Genomic DNA, 18,142 nt, shown 5'->3' with positions numbered 1-18,142 from the left:
TGTCAGATCGGTGTTGGAACACGCGCATTTGTCTGCGTGTGGGGGTCACTTTAGTGGCCAGAAAACTGCACGAAAAGTTCTTACGAGTGGATTCTTTTGGCCATCGTTGTTTAGGGATGCTCATGAGTTCGCGACACACTGTTTAAAGTGTCAAAAACTCGGGAGCATTTCTAAGAGGGATGAGATGCCCTTGAATCCGATCTAAGTAGTTTACATTTTTGATGTTTGGAGGATCGATTTCATGGGCCAATTCCCGAATTCACACGGTAATGTGTCTAAATGGGTTGAGGCGGCCACTAGGAAGAATGATTACTCGGTCGTTTGCAATTTCGTTCAAAGTAATATATTTTCTAGATTTGGAGTCCCCCGAACCATCATAAGTGATGGGGGATCTCATTTAAAAACTTTAAATTTGAAAAATTGCTTAAACGATACGGTGTTGATCATAGGATTTCAACTATTTACCATCCACAAATGAGTGGACAAGTTAGGGTTTCCAATAGGCAAATCAAACAGATTCTACAAAAAACTGTTCGAACAGGCCGAAAGGATTGGTCAACCAAGTTGACCGATGCTCTATGGGCCTACCGAACCGAGTATAAAACGCCAAATTAGAACCACTCCTTATAGAGTTGTGTATGGATAAGATTGCCATTTACCGGTTGAAATTGCACAAAGATCATTTTGGGCTACTAAACAGGTTAATATGGATTATGATGATGCAGGTAAGGTAAGGAAGTTAGCTTTGTGCGAGATTGAGGAGTTAAGGGACGAGGCATACGATTGTGCATCTGCTTACAAGGCAAAGATAAAGAAGGTTCATGATGCCAATATTCGGTTGAAGAATTTTGAAGTTGGCTAAAAGGCTTGGTTATACAACACAAGGATGAAGCTCTTCCCGAGTAAATTGAAAAGTAAGTGGACGGGCCCGTATTCGGTGGTTAGAGTTGAAAACCATGGTCAGTACGAGATTGAGGACTTTGATGATCATGTGAGGCAAGTGGTAAATGGCTATAGATTGAATCCATACTTGGAACGAAGGATATTAATGAGATGGCAAGGAATCGGTGAGTTTCATTGTGACTTCACTGGTTTATGAAGACTATTGAGAGTTCGAGGCACTATCGAGCTGTAGACTTTAAATTCAGCGCTTACGGGAGGCAACCCAGGGTTTTAAGTGTCTGTCCAGTTTGTTTTCATTTTGTTGAGTCTTGTATTAATTGTCGTCTTGAGTTTCGTGCTGCAACACCATGTGTGGGGAAGCTTGTTTGAAAAGTTAGAAGTTCTTGATGTTCGGTAAGAGTTTGGTCATTTACACGTTTTTCCAGGTACGAAAAGTGTGTTTTGAGTTCGGAAACGTGTTTAGGGTGATGTCGGGATGCCGAAAAGTGGCCGGGTAAGAAAATTTCCGGACCCGACATCGTGAAAAACTTTCTGTTAACAACACCCACAGCGATACGCAATGGGCTTAGCAACTCCTCCAACGTGTATCGTGATGGAGATGGTGTCCCTGACGTGGATGACGTCATCGCGATATGCGATGAACCTTTATCCAAACCCCATCATGTATCGTGATGGGGTCAAAACCCTAATTGCCTCCCAATTGGTTGGCGATACGTGATGGATGCGTATCGTGATGGGTCATAAAAACCCGGAAATTTTTGTATTTTTAAAACTGTTTCTTCGTCTTCTTCCTCACTTCTTCTTTCTTCTTTCTTCTTCTTTGATTTCTCTCTCTCCGTCCGTCCAATCACCACCACGAACCACCATCGCCGACTACCGCTCACAACCACCACCACTACCACCATCGCACCACCCCCGTCACTAACCACCACAGTAACCCATCATCATCGCCGTCTACCAACTCCGTCACACGTCATCACCACCACAGTTAATCACCACCCACCACCATCCACCCTCCCTCTGCCGTCCACAATCATCACCACTACCACTACGTCACCGCCGACCACCGTTGTCACTGCGTCATCCTTATTATTCAGTTCATTCATTTCGACTTGAGGTGTGTTTTAGATTATTTCAATGATTATTGCTTGATTGAGATATTTGAGATATTGCGGGTGGTTATTATTGGGATAATTTTGGTCATCGGATTGTCAGGTTAGTGGATTAGGATTTTTGAAACTTTGCGGGATTGTCGGGTTTGTTTGGTGATTAGTTTGTTTATTGAATTTCGGGTTTTGTTAAACATAATGGTGTGATGAATCGGGTTTTTGAAGTTCAAAAGTTTAAATCATTATTTTATTGATAGTGAATGTTCGATTTTAAACGATCGTATTAAACTTGAATTGAGAATATTTTATTAATATTTTATTAATGTGTTAGTCTGAACCCAATTTGTCACTCAATTCATTTGTTTTACCGAAAGGTTAATTGTTTGGTATGCACGTTATTAGAGAAAGTCTGTCAGTCTGTTTATTTTTTCTTGTCAGTTTACTGATAGTCGTCTTTTTGTTTATAGTCGAGTCGAGTCTTTGGTGAGTTTGTTAACCGAGTCTATGGGATGCTTTGTTAGTTTGAAATAAGTATGGATTTGAATTGAAAATCGAATGTACTGTTTTCGGGACAATCTGGTTTTTTGAAATACGTGCAGGGTGTCCCCGAATTTTTTGTCTTTAATTATTTTTATTTTTATTTTATTATTTTATTATTATTATATTATATGTGGGACGACCACGACCGAGATGTTATACGGTCGTCACCACAGTTTGACATATCTAACTTAAATGCTTGATTTTGCAGATATGTCTGATGTACCAGGTTCTTCTCGTGCCGCCGGGCGCAAGAGGCAGAGGATTGAGGGCGCGGGCCGCCGTGGCTCCGTCGCGGCTCCTCGGGGTGAGCCCGAGCCGCACCGCCCCAGTCAGAAGAGGATGCCACGTGCTATTCAGTATGACGGTCAAGAGTTAACGATTACTCCAGACGTCGATCTAGAGGACATTATAGGTGTCGGACACCAGATACCGCATCAGGTGCTCAGATTCAGCATCTTGTCTGAGGAGTGTGCCATATTGACACGTATTCGAGGTATGCAGCTCCTTCGACATAGGAATTTTGATTGGGTATTATTGGGTACCTTGGGGGAAGAGGACAGGTTACGAGAGATGATATCGGCTCGGTGGTTACGAGTGCTCGAGTGTGATTCGATTCCGTATGTCGAGCTCACTCGCGAGTTCTTGATTTACGACCACCGAGTTCGACGAGCCGTATGACTTGTCGTTCTCACTCCGACGACACGTGTATGAGATGTCGGTCCAGGATTTTGCTGTTGTCACTCGGACGACACGTCTATGAGATGTTGGTAGGATGCTCTGACTTCGGCGTTTTTGCAGAGCTTTCGTGGTTACACTCAGCGGTCTCAGCATGACCGGCAGTTTTGGTTGACTGAGGCTCAGTTAGCTCAGTTTTGGGGGCAGATCGCGGACGGGGTCCACTCGAGCTCGGTAGTGGCGTCATCCATTTTGGACCCTATCCATCGGTACGTGCATCGTATTTTTGCTTCCACTGTCGCTGGCCGTCATTCGGGCCGCGATAAGTGTAGCAACTTTGATCTGTTGTGCCTCCTGTCTATCATCACTGGCAGGGGGCCAACATTGCGATGCTGCTCCTCATATCGTTTGGTAGAGGTCGGAGTTTGCAAGGGGAGACGACCCAGTAATCGTTGGGGCCGTATATCAAACGGATTGCACAGAGTCTAGTAGTCTTCGACAGATATCTAGTCGGCTTCTTCACTCCTGGACCAGCTACAGTGACATTTGGGCTGGAGGATGCTTAGATGCCGAGATTTGTGAGCTATATGATCCACTGAGGCTCATCCCGGTCGGAGAGGTTCCACAGGTATTGCCACCAGAGGGGAGTGCAGCTGACGTGGACATGCAGAGGGGGATTCCTACTCATTGTCAGCACATCTTGATCCGTCGCATGATGTGGCCACAGCAGCTGTACAAGCTTTATCAGCCGCCACCACAGCAGCAGTAACCGCAGCAGCCAGTCACACTCGATATGATTTTTCAGCAGCGGCGACAGATAGTGGAGGAGGCTCGGGCCGAGAGCGAGGAGGATCGAGCTCATAGGCAGGAGACGCGGGCCCACCTGGCCCGCCATGATGACTATTTTCGTTTATTGTTTGTTGCTTCGCAGGTACCGCTCCTATCTTCATTGACTATCACAGTGGAGCAGACTGTGGATCCGCATGATGGTACTGATGATATCCGCCAGTACAGTATATTTTGGTTACGTTTTTGCTTTATTTTTTTTTATTCGCATTGTGTGCATACTATTAATATTATATTGGGAATAGTGTATGGGTCACTAGTTGGGCTTATATGTATTAATATCATTTGATGTCTGCTGTGTTTTGTTAATTGTATATTATGTTGTGGGTGCAATTCACTATAAACCCTCACGAGACCCCACTCGTCCTCCCGGGCTACCGGAGGTTTTAAAGGGCTTGTTGCATATTCTAAATGCAATCGTGATGCCTCCGAAAGAGAGTTAGGTGTTTTAACGTTTTTAATTTGTTTAACAAAATTTATTATGAAACAACTTCATTCGGGTCAGTAATTGTTTTAATAAATTAACATAAATCATTTTAATAACTCTTAAAAGACCTATGTCTTACACTTGTGAGAATCTTGTTTCTACACGTCTCGAGATTTTGCAGGTTCAGTTGTCAGTTTTGGTAATTGGTTGAGACGAGAGTGTACAATTGTTTATGAGAGTTTGCGAGCCGACTGGTCCGTTCAGTTGATATCAGGTGATTTCAGTTTCATAATCTATTTTGTTTTTATTAGTTTAAATTTTAAAAGTATAATTGTATAATTGCAAGTAGCGTCACATTAGAGCCCCATATTTTAAATTGTTAAAAAAGTCAATTTCAACCCCGTCCCTCAAATGTTCATTAATTTTTTAAACATTTTAACATTGAGGACAATGTAAACCTCAAGTGTGGGGATGAGGAGAAATTTGAAAAATTCCCTTTTAAGCCCTCTTGATTTGCATTCGTGTCAAAGCATTTATATGGGTGGAGATTTGAGTTGCTTCCAAGCTTATTACGTTGTGTTCATACTTGGTTTAGAGGGCAGAGAGATACTAGAACATCTTTTGCTAGTCCAGATATTAAACCGAGAGGAGAGTTAATATATTATGAGGGGTATAAGCATGTGTGTCGTAACCGGAAACAAAGTACACTCGTCTAGGTGGCCCTATTGTATTTATTATATGATTTAACCCTATTTATGGGATGTCAATCTAGAAAGTGTCAGTCTGGGAAACTGGGTATGACCTTAAACCTTACAAGTATTAATGGTGATAATTAACATACCTATGATGGATGTTGATGTTTGCTTTAGAGTTTGCTTGAGGGAAAACAAAAGATAAGTGTGGGGATGTGATGGTTGGTTAATTTGCATGCGTTTTAGTTCGTTTATTTACTAGTTTTAATCGTTTATTTTAGGAACATAGATACTTCATACGTGCATGTAGTATTTCAGGTCATATACAATAAAGCAACTAATTTGAACCTATTGAGGCACGAGTTGAAGACCCGATACGTCCATCATGCAAAACAAGAAAAGACAAAAGATGGTTGCTGGTGACAAGACTCATCGCGATACGCGAAGGGCATGCTTGAAGACCCATCACGTATCGATATGGATAGATTAATGAAGGTTGACCAGGGTCCATCGCGATACGCGATGGACCAGTGAAGACCCCATCGCGTATCTCGATGGGGTGTTTAGACGTAAAATTCGGGTTATAATCAATTTCATCCTATGACGACCCCGACATTAACACACATTGAGGCAGGCGACTTTGAGAGCTCTAGGAGGACGATTCCACCATACCGAGACCACCTACATGCTCTATATAATTTATATTGAAGATTCCATGACGCCGAGACGCTGCTAAATGTTGAGTCAAGATTTGACCCAAAACTGATCATATGGAAGATTGGAAATCTTCTCAAACTCCTCAGATATCACTAAGTATGGAACCGGCTAAATGTGTTTCTTATTCTGATTGGGTTTATGCTAGATTGAGTTATTTAATTTATATTTGAGAAATTTATATGGGTATCTTAATTGATTCCTAGCAAGGATGCTTATTTGATGTTTTGTACTTGATTATTTGCATTGTGATTAAGTTCTCAAGAAATTTGGTATTTCGAGTAAGATTTCTTCATCATTACTTGACTTTAAATTACTTAACTTGACCAAGCAAGGTTTGTAAGTGGAAGGTACCGGGAAAACTTTGTCAATTTTATAATGAAAATTTTACCGGGCAAGGTTTTGACGTTTTAATTTTATCGAGTAAGTTTTTAAATAGATAAGATTATTATGTTTGACAGCTAATAACTCACTACACGACAAATTCATTTAAAACCCAATTTCAAAAGGTATATTAGAGGGAGATAGAGATATTTTATTCAACATTATTTTCCCTCTCTCTCTCTCTCCTTCCACTGCAACTACTTACTCTCAAAGAAACCTAAACCGACTTATTACATTCACTTTAATCCAAACCCTACTTTAACCAGCCCTCTAAATCTGACTCGGTAAGCAATAATAATGTGTTTTCTGATTATGATTAGACTATAATGGGCTTTGATTATGTATTAATATGCTAACACTCTGTTTTTGTGTTTTGGTTATAAACTTGTCGAAGAACAGGTTCTTGATGATTTTTCTCTCTTTCTTCTTCAATTTTATAACTTGAAATTAGATAAAGTAATGAAGTTTATGACTAATTTCACTTTGAATATGTTTGATTGTGCTTGTTTTTAGATATGGCAAACGATGATCAACCAAAATATTCCTTTGAACAGAAGCACAATATGTGCGCCATGTTGCAGATTACTCCTGACAATGAGGAGGTGGCGATGATGATAACGTGCTTGTTAAGATCAAATGTTCGTTTTGCCTTCACCGAGTGCCCAGTCATTTATAGAAATCATTCACTGGATTTCTTACGCTCAGCAAGACTGTATGATGACGTTAATGGTCGAAGGATTGAAGCTACTGTGGCAAGACAAGAAATTCGAATAACGAAACGACTGATCAGAAGATGCTTGCAATTACACGATGACGACCACAATCATATCAACTTTAATACTGATCACCTGTTGAGGATTTTTGAACAGACTATGGGATACCAGGGAACAATACACGATGGGCAATTTCAGAAGGGAATGTTCTCTATGATATACAAATTTCTGATTCATCATGTAGTACAACGATTTGCCCCGAGGAAAGGCTCATGGACTCTAATGAGTTGGAATTTAGCGAACGCCACGGTTGCGATCATCTATGATCTACCATTCAATTTCTCCAAGATGATTTTAGAAGGAATGGTAGCAAATTTGAAAAGGCTGAAAAAGATAGATTTCTGAAATATCCCAGGTTTCTGCAGATAATCTTTAACAGGGAGTTGCATGATTTACCCACCATTGGCATTACTCATGTTTTGCAAAATCCCAATACATGCAACCGAATTAAAAATACAGGAAGTGCCAATAGATTTAATCCGAACATTTCGTTTGAGATTTTGCCATGGTTATTGGACCATGACTTAAATATTATGCCAGTTCCTGAGCTGAGCCCAGATGAGGAAGAGGAGGTTGATGAGTTGGAAGATGAAGATGATGATGGAGATGAAGGAGTGGCTGGAGGAGCCATGATTGTTGATGCACTGGATCAGGGGGAGAACCATCCTATACCACCACCACCACAATAACCACTACCCATTGACCAACCTATACCAGCACCACCACAATCACCACTACCCATTGACCAGCCTATACCATCACCACCACAATCACCACTACCCATTGACCAACCCATATCATCACCACCACTATTACCACAATCCCCAACCCAAACCTTAATCCAAATCCAAAATGAAAGATCAACTCAAATATCCCCACCACCACAAACACCACCAACAAACAGTCCAATCCAAACTGACACATTTATTCCTAGCCCACCCCATACCCAAACATTTCCTACAATCCAACCTACACCTATCCATACCCAAACCCCTCCTGAATCATCAACCCCACCCACACTGAACATCAACCCAATAATCACTCAAACCACTATTCAAGAACAATCTGAACCTAACCCTTTATCTACCTCACCACCAATAACCCCTACTGCTGACAATCTTTTGTTTCAAAGAAACCTTGATCTAATGTTGGAGAATTCTAAGCTAAGGGAAGGAAATGAGGAGGTGACAAAAGAGAATGTGTTGCTCTTGGACAAGTTGGAACGGGCTATGATGAAAATTCAATCCCTGGAGAAGGATGTTGAAAAGACCTCAGCTGCCCCAAAATAAGGGGGATAATATAATTGTGCCAACTGATGATATTGTTAATGTTGAGGGATGTAGTGATGGAGGATGCAGGAGTGAATGTTGATGGGTTGGCAAGTATTATGAATGCTTATGATGATGAGTAGGAGAGTGAAGAAAGAAGGAATGAGGATGATGAGTATGAAGCTGATAAATCTGATATAGGAGAAGAAAATTATAATGTCAATGATGAAATAATGAATGTTGCTTGGAGTGAAGAGGAGGATAATGTAGAGGAGACAGTCGATGAAATTGAAAAGACAAATGATGAAGGAAATGTGACTACCACTGATGTGGTCACTAATGTTTTAACAGTAACTCAAACTGATGAAATCAATGAGGGAAATACTGCTACTGAGGAGCCTATTACTGAAACTGAACAACCAGAAAGCTCCAAGAGGGCAGAGTTTGATCCATAGTTAGAAGCACTTGAAAAGGAGATTGATTATTTTGAACAATCTGATGTTGAAGAAGATGAACAAAGGAGATTGGCGAAAAGGTAAAGCAAAAGTCCTTGATGAAGAGCCTGTTGAGGCAAATCCTGAGAAAGAAATTCTGTTTAAAGAAGATGAAGAAGCTGCAGCTGCTGCAAGAAGAAAATTCAAATTCATTATGAGAGAGACAAGGGACAAAGAAATACTGGCCCAAACCATGGATCTATTAGAATTGGTAGAGGAGGAAGCCTTGATCAATCAGGCCAATATTGCTAAAGTGATTAATGAAGAAGAGGCTGATCATCAAGATGTGATTGAAGCATTGTTTAAGTTAAAAAGAGTTGAGGAAGTGGAAAACTCTTTGGCCATGGTGGTTAGCATGTTTCAACCTCAAAGTGAACCACTAAAAGAATCAACTGAAACTGCTAAACAAACCAATGTGAATACATAGATGATGGTCAAAGAAGAGATTGGTGAATCTATTGCCTCTATGGCTGCAAAGAAATGGGGTCAACAGATTGAAGATGACATTTGATAGAACCCAGATGAATGGGAGTGTGTGGATGATCCCAACTATGGAAAGAAATACTCAAGAAAGAGGGATAAACCAGACTCATCTAAACCAGCTGAAAGATCTGAGTCTGCAAAGAAACGGAGATGGGATAATAAGAAAAATTACTTTGTAGAGACCCCTGATGATGAAGCAAGTCCAATAAGGGCAATTCCTTTGAAAATACCGAAGCCAGGTGGGTTTGTTGAAGGAGTGCCCAAGGTACCAATCCCTGAAGAGCCAACTCCAGATGAACCCAAAATAGATGCTATGAATGAAACAACTGAGGAGGAGGATGACTCTGATAAAACTGATAATGACAATGATGATGATCAGGGAAAGGATACTGAGACTGCTGATGTTATGTCCCCACAAGTTACAGTGACTGATGAACAGAGGGCATACATTGAGCAAATTCTTTTGGATGCTAAAAGGAAAAATCCTTTGATTGTGAAATTGAGAAGTTATGGCATAAGCTTTGAGAGCTTAACTGATTTGAATGATGATGAACTGGAGAAAATACTGAACAAAGTGAGAGAAACAATTGAGAAGTTGATACAACAGAAGAACAGGGATGCCTAGAAATACAGAGATTATTTGAGAACTCATGGGTATTCTGATAAAGAATAATCTCACTTAAAGGTTGACAAGTTGAAAGAGGCATATGTAAGCAAAAGGTAAGAGGTAAAAGAAAAATTTGTTAAAGAGAATAAAGAGGCTGAAAAACTTGATGCTTTAAAAGAAATTTTTGGAGGAAAATGTGGCTACTTGTTGGAGAAAGGGATGAAACCTGGAATGGTTGAAGGTTTAGACAAAGCCACAGTTGATACAATTTTCAACAACATGAAACGAAAAGAAAAACTCAAAAGGACACAACCTGAACCATCTGCTGAGCAGTCAGGAAAAACTCAGGCTAAACAAGAATCTCCTAAGAAGAAAAGAAAGATAATGACTTTAAGGGAGAAACAAAAGGTTCAAGGTGAAAAAGGAAAATCAAAGGAAGCAACTGCTGTTGAAACCCCAATTCCAAAGAAATTAAAGCCTCAACCAGAAGATGAACCTATAATTTCTTGGGAAAATTAAGAAATGATTTAGATATTGAGGGGTATAATGATAAACCAGAGGGGAATGGATGAAGCCACTTTTGATGCCTTAGAAAAGGAGGACTTGAAAGAACTTTTCTACATACAAAAGGATGAATGGGAAAAAGTTCTAAGGGAGGGTGAGAACCCTAGAAGCTTTGTTGATGGAAGGTTTGTACCGGCAAGATTGTCAAACAATCCTGGGATAGAGAAAATGATGACTATTGTCAATAAAGAAGCAGGACAAAACCTTGCTGATCTTGTCAACCTTCCACCTGAAATGGTAAAGTCAATTTACATCAAAACATTCATGTTAGGGCCTAGCAAACCTAAGAAGTCTAACCCAACTAGGCCTTCTGCTTCAAGAATGCATGCCTCATCAAGCAGAGGTGAATCAAGTAGAGATGAACCCCAAAGAACAGCAAGACCACCATCCAATGTAGATCTTCTAAGAGATCTTTACTATGATTCTGTCTCTGAATCTCTGAAAGTGATTATGGAAAGCAGACAGCTGAGAGACATAGTTGTGAGAAGTGATTTTGCTGAATACACTCAAGAACAACAGGAAAGAATGGCCACACTTAATTTGTATGATTATCGAGACAGAAATAAGATGGCTTGAAGACAGCAAAATGATCTCTCTAAATATTTAAAATATGAAGCTGACAAGGGATTCCCATTCTTAAAAGAAAAGAGAAGCTGGAGAACGATTCAACTTCACAAAGCAAGAAAGACATCAAAGTTGAAGAAGATGGACAGTGCTGAACTGTACTACAAGATGAATGTCAGAGATAGGAATCCTATGTCAAACATGAATACCTGCATAAGCCTAGAAAGAAGAATGACACGCCCCAATTACACATTTCAGAAGAATGGCATCATAACTGAAATTGAATATAAAGAAGACGATGGCCATTATGTGCTAAGAAACTCTGATGGACGTATATTGGAGATAATCAGAAGAGATGAAGACTTGGCTTATTTGCACAATGAAGATGATGGATATCAGGGACATGTTCATTCCTGAAAGTCACACTCATTACCAAGTCCTTGATATCTTTAGACAAAGGGCAGGAAGTGTCATTGCGAATTGAAGGCAAGCCTACTACAATGCAAGAAGAAGACAATGATCTTTAGAATAGGCTTTATTTTGTAATGTCTTCGGACAACTTTTGATTTTGTAATTTGCTTATGTTTTTGAATATGTAAAATTTACTTTTGATTTGATGTGTATTTTTAATCATGTGTAAGTAACTGTAGAAGTGTTTTGGGACAGCTGAGGTGTTTCAATCTAGGGGGAGATTGTTGAGTCAATATTTGACCCAAAAATGATCATATGTAAGATTGGAAATCTTCTCAACCTCCTCAGATATTACTAAGTATGGAACCGGGCATACCTGAGACATCCGAGCAAGGTTATACTTAGCTGGGCATGATATTTTGCCTATCGGGAAAGGTTATCTTCTAGAAGTCTTCTTTAGTGGATATCCGGGCAGGGTTCACACTTTAGTGTATATCCGGGTAGGATTCACTAGTTAGTGTATACCTGGGCAGGGTTCACTATATCAAGCAAGTTTGTTCTTCATAGCCGAGTAAGGTTTACTTCAGAGTAAGCTCTTGGCTAACCAAGCTCATGAAGCCAAGTGATTGGAAGATAGTGCAAGGTATTCTTTAATAATACAGTGGTCCGAGTAAGCTTGATGTGTAATGAAATATCTCAAGTAACATCGGGCAGGGTTCAACTCAAGCAGGGTACAGTGCTCCCAAGCATACTTTGCTAATAAGCTGATTCCAAGCAAGGAGTTGATAGGACCATTGAAGAACAAGGTTGCTCGTTGGATTATGTCGGACAAAGTCTGATATAATCAAGAAGATTGAATTCTGCTTGGTGAGTATTTTCCTTTGGAAAATACTCCAAGTAAAGCATACCCGGAAAACTGTTCCCGGGCACACTTCATGGTTACCAAGTCTAACAAGGAAGGCAGAGCGCAAAGTCTACTCGGAGAAGTTTACTTCTACAAAGCCTACCCGAAAGACTTGTTTTACACTTAGGATTATTTTCAATACGTAATTTGAATACGTACGATATATTTAGGGTTTTTAGAAGGAATGACAGCTGCAAAGGAGGTGTGTCAGGCTCCTAAGCAGCGGCTGAATACGATATTAGAAAGAATATTTGTCAAGTGACAGTCGTTCTTAGAATTGTACGGACAAACTTTCCCATCAAGAAACCCCAGATAGATTATCATTTGTATGATTAACGTTATATAAATGGAAATCTTTTGAGTGAATCTTGTGATTTAGTTAACTTTGATTGATTGATCAGCAACTAAGTCGTTTGCTATTGATTCCGCCTTTATCAAACGGTTTTCTTTCTAAATATAGCAACCCGTCATTACTCTCTTGTCAACACTTTATTGTGTGAGTTATGACCTAATTTGTTAACGATCTACCCACAATCGGGGACCTGACACTAAACTCTTAGAATCTCACCCGGGAAAGTAAAGTTTGTAATGACATCAGTTTTCTCATGTGACTAAAAACGTTCATTTATAATTGTTTATGGTTAATCTATGATTATTGATGTTTAGTATTTCTGTGTGTTCAATCGGTTAAGGTTTACGTTGATCTGAATGATTAGTTACCAGTTGCTATAATAGTTGATCATATGGTTGTTTGATTAGGTTGAATATGATAAATCATATAATTGCCCTTAACTGAGTCACACTAGCAGGGACTGTTTGATAACCAGTGCCGTGTGTAAAGCGATTATTGTTGCCTAAGGTTTTGTCTAGTTGATCAGTCTGTAGTTAACCGTTAATGATTAATCTGTTAGGTTACATGAGATTACTGTAAGTTACCTACTTAAAGTCCCGGATGTGATTTGCTTTTATTAATTGATTGTAACTTTTTTACTTGTTTCTATGCTTAATTCTAAATTCAAACTATTGCTTGTGTGTTCAACAATAAAATCTGCCACTTCATAATATTAAACCCGTTACACGATTTGCATTGACCACATACTCCTGGTAGATACGATGCCTTACTTATCCTAGCTACTTAATTAATTAGGTTTTTGCATGACTCAAACGATGGTCATAAAAAACGGCGCCGTTGCCGGGGAGTTAGTGCGCTTAGTGTTTTTCGTGTTATTTGATTTTTGTGTTTAATTTTAATTTTAGTCTTATTTTTTTTTTCAGTTTATAGTTAAAATTTTATTTTTTTATTTTACGCGGGGTGTGTTGTTTGTGCAGATGACATGTTTCTCCACACCCGCCACTCGGGTAGACAGTCACCTCTAGTTTTCGAGCCCAAAATTGAGAGATTGGCTCAGAAGCACCGAGCTCATAACAGAACCTCAGAAATGGAAGACCAAGACCAGAACCAAAACCAAAACCAAAACCAGAACCAGAATGAAAATCAGAACCAAGACCCACAAGCACTCCCAGAAAATAACCCATTTCACCCAGATAACATAAATCCACCACCAAATATGAATAACCAAAATGACCATAATAAATCAGCTCGTTTTTCTAGAACCCGGAACTGAAACCGAATCCGAACCCTTGACCAGGCTGGACCATCAGCCCCACATGAAAATTCTAATTGCAGAGTTCGGCTTAATCTTGTTGATGCTCATCCTAGCATTTCGACAGAAGATGAAGAAGAGGGGGAAGAAAATGATGTGAACCAAGGTTTGGAAGTTGATGACGAGGTTAACCGGTGGAGTTAGAAGGAATCAGAACGAGTGTTATGAGATGGAAATGAGGGGAATGAATATTTGGATGAGTAGGTGGAAGAACCTAAAATTAGAGACTGGGTGATGCAGTTAACAGAAGCAGGGAAATGAATGATATGGGTCGAGACAGAGTTAACCGAGCAGAAAGGCCCGAAAGAGTTCGAAATATTCAGTTGAACAGGGGCGGTTTGGCAAATCCCGGGGGTGAAGGAGAAATTTTGTATCCCCGGTTCAGGGTGTAAAAGTCGGTTCAGACCAGCTATATCAGATGGAGCTTCCCCGTTGGTTCCACAAGTACGAGTGCCGGGACAGCAGACTTTTAAGTCCCGGCCATCATACATTTACATCGTACCGCGTTTTCATGGGATGGCTTCTGAGGACCCGTATTCTCACTTGACCGATTTTTCGGCTATTTACGGGTCGATTGGTGACGGAACTTATGATCAGGACGAGGTTCGGTTGCGGTTGTTCCATTTTTCATTAATAGATAAAGCAAAGCACTGGTTTAACTCTCTACCGATGCACAGTATTGGGAACTGGGCCGAGATGCAGCAGCTGTTCTTAAATGATTATTATTCGCAGTTGAAGACGAGCGAGGCCCGAATGGAGGTTCGCCACTTTTCATAGTTATCGGGCGAGCTGTTTCATGAAGCGTTCACCAAGTATAAGGAGATGATCAGAAAATGCCCACGCCACCAGATTGAATTGTGGGAATTGGTGAGTTCTTGGTAGACGGATTAACATACGAGGAACGAAAACATCTAAAGGCCTCGTGTAATGGGCAATTGCTTAATCAACCTGTGGAAGATGATTGGAATTTCTTGAAGTTTATGTGTGAGTATTCCAAAGCAGAGGCAGCAGCTGAAAGTCGAAGACATGGCACTTCTTCCAGGTCATCACATCCTAATAGCCATATGTACCACAATTGTACTTAAGAGACGCCGTGAACTGATCTCACCATCATGCTTGGTGCACATGTTGTCTATGTCGCAACAACATTCTCGTGAGACACTCCACGAGAAGCGACACTCAGGGCATCGGAATACAGATGATCTTATTCATATAACTCATAGCAACTATATTATCGTAACATATATCGGAACATGCAATAATGAGTATGACTAAACATAATGAAACTTAAATCCAATGTTATAATCAGAACAAGAATCCAACGGACAATCAAGTGAATTGATAATTCAAGGACGTGAAGTGTTTTAAAATATATATGAACTCAATAGGTTTATATCAATTGAATATGAAATAACAAGGTGTGAGAGTGAGGATCCGTATCTTTAGCTTTCCAAAATGATGCTAACTTGTTCACAAGTTTTTGTTAATTATCTACATGCAATCTATTTTATAATTAGAATAATATTTGGAATTTCACTATTAATCCGTAAGATATTTTCGCCATTCAATGTTGAAGATGATAAAAAAAACTTGATCCTTAGTTTAAAATGTCAACTTTACCTATAGTTAATAACAATTTAACATACCTGGTTCTTATTATTATTATAAAATTCACATAATAATTACTTTATAAATTTTGTTTGCATCGTCCCCTACAAGTTTTGTTATGTCTGATGTTTTAAAACTTTAAAAGTTTATATATAAAATTGAATCATTTTTGTTTCTTAATTTTAAAATATTTAACAGCAGATAAAAATTGTAATGATTAATAGTTATATGCTTATTATTATATATCTTTCAAATGGTTTCAAGAAGGAAAGCAGTTAGTGAATATTATCTAAAGAACCATTAAATTTGTTAAGTAAAATTTAAAACTAACTTATAATATATACTATATATTAGGTAAAAGTATGTAATATATCTCACATATTCGTAAATCAATAACTGGACAAAGAAAGTGAGTGAATTATTTATCAAATAAAATAACAAATCATACAACCCTTCACTCATCTTCTTTATATGAACAGGGAAAAACAAAGGTTCTAATATTTTCGTCCATTTATAAGTTTAAGTACGTGTATATATGGCACACCTCGGCCAAAAGCGGCAAAACATGCCGGGGTGCAACGGATTGCTCAAGAACACAAGATACAATTAAAATGACTATATTTAAGTAACTAATTCACTTCATGTAATCATCAAAAGTAACACAACATTGTTCATACAAAATAATACCAGATACAAGAAATAAATTGTTCATTCTTCTAATAATCTAAACGGTCTCAAAATGACTTAGCGACTTCCAAACTCCAATCAACCAATAATCAAACCTCAATGCAAAAAATACTATTTGTCAACACGTATGCTGGTGAGCAATTTCATAGTTTTGACTATATATAATATGAGGCAAAATCCACAACTCGTATATGAAATTATAAATAACAGCAACAATTGCGGTATATAAATCACAAATAAATTAGGATCCTTTCTAATTGGTAACAACCAACATACTCGGATAATGATGCCCTATTCTACTAGCACAAGGCTAAATAGTTAGGGGTGTGTATGATCATATTTATTTAGGCTCAACAACAACAAAATAAACACTCGTGCACGTAAATCATATGAAACATATAACACAAAATGCAGCAAGTATTCTAAGTATCACACACCCTAGAGTTTGTGGTTTGAGGAACGAGTATATTAAATCGTTCTTGTTTTGAATAAGTATGCATGTTAACCCCAAAGTATAAAAGTGGAAACGGGGGATGAAATGTACTCATGTTAAATAAGTAACTTGAAGGATTAGTTGCGAATAAAAGGAAAGGTAAGTTCAACGAGCAAGACCTAGATTAAGAGGGTCTTTAGTTAGTAGATGGTCTTAAAAGCTTTAAAGTAAAATAAAATATAATAACAAATAAGATAAATAACTAAAGTTTGAGGGTTAAAGTGTAAATACATAAGAAATTAAAGTATTGGTTTTTGAAATGTAAGTTTACTCTAAATCGGGTCTCGGTATTCTATCAATTAGTTTTACTTAACCTTTGTTAAGTAAATATTTGAGTATAATTGTGATATTGCTAGACCCTTTGTTAAATAGATACTAAGATGAGATTTTACGAGTGTTTGGATTTGTTGGTTCGAGTCTTGATAATTGGTCAAGCCCGAAGCCGAGATTCCAAAGTAATAAGTGTTATGAGATAACTAATTGAAATCAAAAGAAACTTCGCCAAGTGTGTAGTTATATTATGAAGAACTCAATGTCCATTAAGCGGGTGTTTGGCTTTATTGGTCCAAACTTGTTATAAGACCAAGTTGGATCCAACATGCCAAGTGTTTTGAGAAAATAATTAAAATTAGTTTATAATATAATTTTAGATAAAAATACGAGATTCGGTGGCCCACAGCACAACTAGTGTCTTAAGCGATTGAACCCGGTTTAGTTCGTTCCTTGACTCGGAATAAGACCGAGAACGGTTACCACATACCCAATACCATAGAACTTATTAAAATAAATTTGGAAATGATAATACTCAAGTCTTACATACAAGATGTTAATAATAAAGTATTTAAACAAGAGTTTGGTTTTGGTTCGGTCCTTGACTCGTAATGAAACCAAGGATGGTTGCCACATACCCAAACACCATTGAATTATTAAAATGATTTGGAAACTAAAATTACTAGAAACTAAACAATAATAATAAGCTTAAACAAATTTAAAGTGTTAACAAGGACTATAATAGTCCTCCATGTAGCCTTGCCTAGCAATGCACCTAAACCGACCATGTCCAGAGAAGGAAGTATGTTTAAACAAACTATAATGACAAGCTTTAGTTAACAAGAATTAGTTAGAACAAAGATTAGCATTAGTTTGACCTTGAGAAGTCAAACTATCAAGTGTTTGAAAGATGAATACTTAGATCAAGATTGGGAGATTTTTGAGAAAGAATGAACAACAAAAATGGGTGCATTGGACTTGTAATTATAGTGGAAAAAGCAAAGGTTACCCATAAGAGTTACCCATAAGAGTTATGCATGCATAAAACTTGGTGGATGGTGG

Source organism: Bidens hawaiensis, unplaced genomic scaffold (assembly GCF_021521415.1).
Source record: "Bidens hawaiensis isolate Kalapana, Puna unplaced genomic scaffold, B.hawaiensis_p1.1 tig00000670_1, whole genome shotgun sequence".
NCBI lineage: Eukaryota > Viridiplantae > Streptophyta > Magnoliopsida > Asterales > Asteraceae > Bidens > Bidens hawaiensis.
Note: the sequence above shows the minus strand (reverse complement) of the source record.